Genomic DNA, 7,063 nt, shown 5'->3' on the forward strand with positions numbered 1-7,063 from the left:
AGGTACCAGTACATAGTTAATGTGGAGGCTATATACAGGGGATACCAGTACAGAGTCAATGTGGAGGCTATATACAGGAGTTACCAGTAAAGAGTCAATGTGGAGGCTATATACAGGAGGTACCAGTACAGAGTCAATGTGGAGGCTATATACAGGAGGTACCAGTACAGAGTCAATGTGGAGGCTGTATACAGGAGGTACCACTACAGAGTCAATATGGAGGCTATATACAGGAGGTACCAGTACAGACTCAATATGGAGGCTATATACAGGAGGTACCAGTACAGAGTCAATGTGGAGGCTATATACAGGAGGTACCAGTACAGAGTCAATATGGAGGCTATATACATGGGGTACCAGTACAGTGTCAATGTGGAGGCTATGTACATGAGATACCAGTACAGAGTCAATGTGGAGGCTATATACAGGGGGTAACGGTACAGAGTCAATGTGGAGGCTATATAAGGTGTGCAGTTACAGTCAATGTGGAGGTTATATACAGGGGGTACCGGTACAGAGTTAATGTGGAGGCTGTATACAGGGGGTACTACTACAGAGTCAATGTGGAGGCTGTATACAGGAGGTACCAGTACAGAGTCAATGTGGAGGCTATATACAGGGGGTACCAGTACAGAGTCAATGTGGAGGCTATATACAGGGGGTACCAGTACAGAGTCAATGTGGAGGCTATATACAGGAGGTACCAGTACATAGTTAATGTGGAGGCTATATACAGGGGATACCAGTACAGAGTCAATGTGGAGGCTATATACAGGAGTTACCAGTAAAGAGTCAATGTGGAGGCTATATACAGGAGGTACCAGTACAGAGTCAATGTGGAGGCTTTATACAGGAGGTACCAGTACAGAGTCAATGTGGAGGCTGTATACAGGAGGTACCACTACAGAGTCAATATGGAGGCTATATACAGGAGGTACCAGTACAGACTCAATATGGAGGCTATATACAGGAGGTACCAGTACAGAGTCAATGTGGAGGCTATATACAGGAGGTACCAGTACAGAGTCAATATGGAGGCTATATACATGGGGTACCAGTACAGTGTCAATGTGGAGTCTATGTACATGAGATACCAGTACAGAGTCAATGTGGAGGCTATATACAGGGGGTAACGGTACAGAGTCAATGTGGAGGCTATATAAAGGGTGTGCCGGTACAGTCAATGTGGAGGTTATATACAGGGGGTACCGGTACAGAGTTAATGTGGAGGCTGTATACAGGGGGTACTACTACAGAGTCAATGTGGAGGCTGTATACAGGAGGTACCAGTACAGAGTCAATGTGGAGGCTATATACAGGGGGTACCAGTACAGAGTCAATGTGGAGGCTATATACAGGGGGTACCAGTACAGAGTCAATGTGGAGGCTATATACAGGAGGTACCAGTACAGAGTCAATGTGGAGGCTATCTATATACAGGGGGTTCCAGTACAGAGTCAATGTGGAGGCTATATACAGGAGGTACCAGTACAGAGTCAATGTGGAGGCTATATACAGGAGGTACCAGTACAGAGTCAATGTGGAGGCTATATACAGGAGGTACCAGTACAGAGTCAATGTGGAGGCTATATACAGGGGATACCAGTACAGAGTCAATGTGGAGGCTATATACATGGGGTACCAGTACAGAGTCAATGTGGAGACTGTAAACAGGGGTACCAGTACAGAGTCAATGTGGAGGCTATATACAGGAGGTACCAGTACATAGTTAATGTGGAGGCTATATACAGGGGATACCAGTACAGAGTCAATGTGGAGGCTATATACAGGAGGTACCAGTACAGAGTCAATGTGGAGGCTATATACAGGAGGTACCAGTACAGAGTCAATATGGAGGCTATATACATGGGGTACCAGTACAGAGTCAATGTGGAGGCTATATACATGAGATACCAGTACAGAGTCAATGTGGAGGCTATATACAGGGGGTAACGGTACAGAGTCAATGTGGAGGCTATATAAAGGGTGTGCCGGTACAGTCAATGTGGAGGTTATATACAGGGGGTACCAGTACAGAGTCAATGTGGATTCTGTATACAGGAGGTACCAGTACAGAGTCAATGTGGAGGCTATATACAGGAGGTACCAGTACAGAGTCAATGTGGAGGCTAAATACAGGAGGTACCAGTACAGAGTCAATGTGGAGGTTGTATAAAGGGGGTACCAATACAGAGTCAATGTGGAGGCTATATACAGGAGGTACCAGTACAGAGTCAATGTGGAGGCTATATACAGGGGGTACCAGTACAGAGTCAATGTGGAGGCTATATACAGGAGGTACCAGTACAGAGTCAATGTGGAGGCTATATACAGGGGGTACCAGTACAGAGTCAATGTGGAGGCTATATACAGGAGATACCAGTACAGAGTCAATGTGGAGGCTATATACAGGGGGTACCAGTACAGAGTCAATGTGGAGGCTATATACAGGGGTACCAGTACAGAGTCAATGTGGAGGCTATATACAGGAGGTACCAGTACAGAGTCAATGTGGAGGCTAAATACAGGAGGTACCAGTACAGAGTCAATGTGGAGGTTGTATAAAGGGGGTACCAATACAGAGTCAATGTGGAGGCTATATACAGGAGGTACCAGTACAGAGTCAATGTGGAGGCTATATACAGGGGGTACCAGTACAGAGTCAATGTGGAGGCTATATACAGGAGGTACCAGTACAGAGTCAATGTGGAGGCTATATACAGGAGGTACCAGTACAGAGTCAATGTGGAGGCTATATACAGGGGGTACCAGTACAGAGTCAATGTGGAGGCTATATACAGGAGGTACCAGTACAGAGTCAATGTGGAGGCTATCTATATACACGGGGTTCCAGTACAGAGTCAATGTGGAGGCTATATACAGGAGGTACCAGTACAGAGTCAATGTGGAGGCTATATACAGGAGATACCAGTACAGAGTCAATGTGGAGGCTATATACAGGGGGTACCAGTACAGAGTCAATGTGGAGGCTATATACAGGGGGTACCAGTACAGAGTCAATGTGGAGGCTATATACAGGAGGTACCAGTACAGAGTCAATGTGGAGGCTATATACATGGGGTACCAGTACAGAGTCAATGTGGAGACTGTAAACAGGGGGTACCAGTACAGAGTCAATGTGGAGGCTATATACAGGAGGTACCAGTACATAGTTAATGTGGAGGCTATATACAGGGGATACCAGTACAGAGTCAATGTGGAGGCTATATACAGGGGATACCAGTACAGAGTCAATGTGGAGGCTATATACATGGGGTACCAGTACAGAGTCAATGTGGAGGCTATATACAGGAGGTACCAGTACAGAGTCAATATGGAGGCTATATACATGGGGTACCAGTACAGAGTCAATGTGGAGGCTATATACATGAGATACCAGTACAGAGTCAATGTGGAGGCTATATACAGGGGGTAACGGTACAGAGTCAATGTGGAGGCTATATAAATGGTGTGCCGGTACAGTCAATGTGGAGGTTATATACAGGGGGTACCAGTACAGAGTCAATGTGGAGGCTGTATACAGGGGGTACCAATACAGAGTCAATGTGGAGGCTATATACAGGAGGTACCAGTACAGAGTCAATGTGGAGGCTATATACAGGGGGTACCAGTACAGAGTCAATGTGGAGGCTATATACAGGGGGTACCAGTACAGAGTCAATGTGGAGGCTATATACAGGGGGTACCAGTACAGAGTCAATGTGGAGGCTATATACAGGAGGTACCAGTACAGAGTCAATGTGGAGGCTATATACAGGGGATACCAGTACACAGTCAATGTGGAGGCTATATACATGGGGTACCAGTACAGAGTCAATGTGGAGACTGTAAACAGGGGGTACCAGTACAGAGTCAATGTAGAGGCTATATACAGGAGGTACCAGTACATAGTTAATGTGGAGGCTATATACAGGGGATACCAGTACAGAGTCAATGTGGAGGCTATATACAGGAGTTACCAGTAAAGAGTCAATGTGGAGGCTATATACAGGAGGTACCAGTACAGAGTCAATGTGGAGGCTATATACAGGAGGTACCAGTACAGAGTCAATGTGGAGGCTGTATACAGGAGGTACCACTACAGAGTCAATATGGAGGCTATATACAGGAGGTACCAGTACAGACTCAATATGGAGGCTATATACAGGAGGTACCAGTACAGAGTCAATGTGGAGGCTATATACAGGAGGTACCAGTACAGAGTCAATATGGAGGCTATATACATGGGGTACCAGTACAGTGTCAATGTGGAGGCTATGTACATGAGATACCAGTACAGAGTCAATGTGGAGGCTGTATACAGGAGGTACCAGTACAGAGTCAATGTGGAGGCTATATACAGGGGGTACCAGTACAGAGTCAATGTGGAGGCTATATACAGGGGTACCAGTACAGAGTCAATGTGGAGGCTATATACAGGAGGTACCAGTACAGAGTCAATGTGGAGGCTATCTATATACACGGGGTTCCAGTACAGAGTCAATGTGGAGGCTATATACAGGAGGTACCAGTACAGAGTCAATGTGGAGGCTATATACAGGAGATACCAGTACAGAGTCAATGTGGAGGCTATATACAGGGGGTACCAGTACAGAGTCAATGTGGAGGCTATATACAGGGGTACCAGTACAGAGTCAATGTGGAGGCTATATACAGGAGGTACCAGTACAGAGTCAATGTGGAGGCTATATACATGGGGTACCAGTACAGAGTCAATGTGGAGACTGTAAACAGGGGGGTACCAGTACAGAGTCAATGTGGAGGCTATATACAGGAGGTACCAGTACATAGTTAATGTGGAGGCTATATACAGGGGATACCAGTACAGAGTCAATGTGGAGGCTATATACAGGGGATACCAGTACAGAGTCAATGTGGAGGCTATATACATGGGGTACCAGTACAGAGTCAATGTGGAGGCTATATACAGGAGGTACCAGTACAGAGTCAATATGGAGGCTATATACATGGGGTACCAGTACAGAGTCAATGTGGAGGCTATATACATGAGATACCAGTACAGAGTCAATGTGGAGGCTATATACAGGGGTAACGGTACAGAGTCAATGTGGAGGCTATATAAATGGTGTGCCGGTACAGTCAATGTGGAGGTTATATACAGGGGGTACCAGTACAGAGTCAATGTGGAGGCTGTATACAGGGGGTACCAATACAGAGTCAATGTGGAGGCTATATACAGGAGGTACCAGTACAGAGTCAATGTGGAGGCTATATACAGGGGGTACCAGTACAGAGTCAATGTGGAGGCTATATACAGGGGGTACCAGTACAGAGTCAATGTGGAGGCTATATACAGGGGGTACCAGTACAGAGTCAATGTGGAGGCTATATACAGGAGGTACCAGTACAGAGTCAATGTGGAGGCTATATACAGGGGATACCAGTACACAGTCAATGTGGAGGCTATATACATGGGGTACCAGTACAGAGTCAATGTGGAGACTGTAAACAGGGGGTACCAGTACAGAGTCAATGTAGAGGCTATATACAGGAGGTACCAGTACATAGTTAATGTGGAGGCTATATACAGGGGATACCAGTACAGAGTCAATGTGGAGGCTATATACAGGAGTTACCAGTAAAGAGTCAATGTGGAGGCTATATACAGGAGGTACCAGTACAGAGTCAATGTGGAGGCTATATACAGGAGGTACCAGTACAGAGTCAATGTGGAGGCTGTATACAGGAGGTACCACTACAGAGTCAATATGGAGGCTATATACAGGAGGTACCAGTACAGACTCAATATGGAGGCTATATACAGGAGGTACCAGTACAGAGTCAATGTGGAGGCTATATACAGGGGGTACCAGTACAGAGTCAATGTGGAGGCTATATACAGGGGGTACCAGTACAGAGTCAATGTGGAGGCTATATACAGGAGGTACCAGTACAGAGTCAATGTGGAGGCTATATACAGGGGATACCAGTACACAGTCAATGTGGAGGCTATATACATGGGGTACCAGTACAGAGTCAATGTGGAGACTGTAAACAGGGGGTACCAGTACAGAGTCAATGTAGAGGCTATATACAGGAGGTACCAGTACATAGTTAATGTGGAGGCTATATACAGGGGATACCAGTACAGAGTCAATGTGGAGGCTATATACAGGAGTTACCAGTAAAGAGTCAATGTGGAGGCTATATACAGGAGGTACCAGTACAGAGTCAATGTGGAGGCTATATACAGGAGGTACCAGTACAGAGTCAATGTGGAGGCTGTATACAGGAGGTACCACTACAGAGTAAATATGGAGGCTATATACAGGAGGTACCAGTACAGACTCAATATGGAGGCTATATACAGGAGGTACCAGTACAGAGTCAATGTGGAGGCTATATACAGGAGGTACCAGTACAGAGTCAATGTGGAGGCTATATACAGGGGGTACCAGTACAGAGTCAATGTGGAGGCTATATACAGGAGGTACCAGTACAGAGTCAATGTGGAGGCTATATACAGGAGGTACCAGTACAGAGTCAATGTGGAGGCTATATACAGGGGGTACCAGTACAGAGTCAATGTGGAGGCTATATACAGGAGGTACCAGTACAGAGTCAATGTGGAGGCTATCTATATACACGGGGTTCCAGTACAGAGTCAATGTGGAGGCTATATACAGGAGGTACCAGTACAGAGTCAATGTGGAGGCTATATACAGGGGTACCAGTACAGAGTCAATGTGGAGGCTATATACAGGAGGTACCAGTACAGAGTCAATGTGGAGGCTATATACAGGAGGTACCAGTACAGAGTCAATGTGGAGGCTATATACAGGGGGTACCAGTACAGAGTCAATGTGGAGGCTATATACAGGAGGTACCAGTACAGAGTCAATGTGGAGGCTATCTATATACACGGGGTTCCAGTACAGAGTCAATGTGGAGGCTATATACAGGAGGTACCAGTACAGAGTCAATGTGGAGGCTATATACAGGAGGTACCAGTACAGAGTCAATGTGGAGGCTATATACAGGAGGTACCAGTACAGAGTCAATGTGGAGGCTATATACAGGG

This window comes from Oncorhynchus gorbuscha, linkage group LG18 (assembly GCF_021184085.1).
Source record: "Oncorhynchus gorbuscha isolate QuinsamMale2020 ecotype Even-year linkage group LG18, OgorEven_v1.0, whole genome shotgun sequence".
NCBI classification, from domain to species: domain Eukaryota; kingdom Metazoa; phylum Chordata; class Actinopteri; order Salmoniformes; family Salmonidae; genus Oncorhynchus; species Oncorhynchus gorbuscha.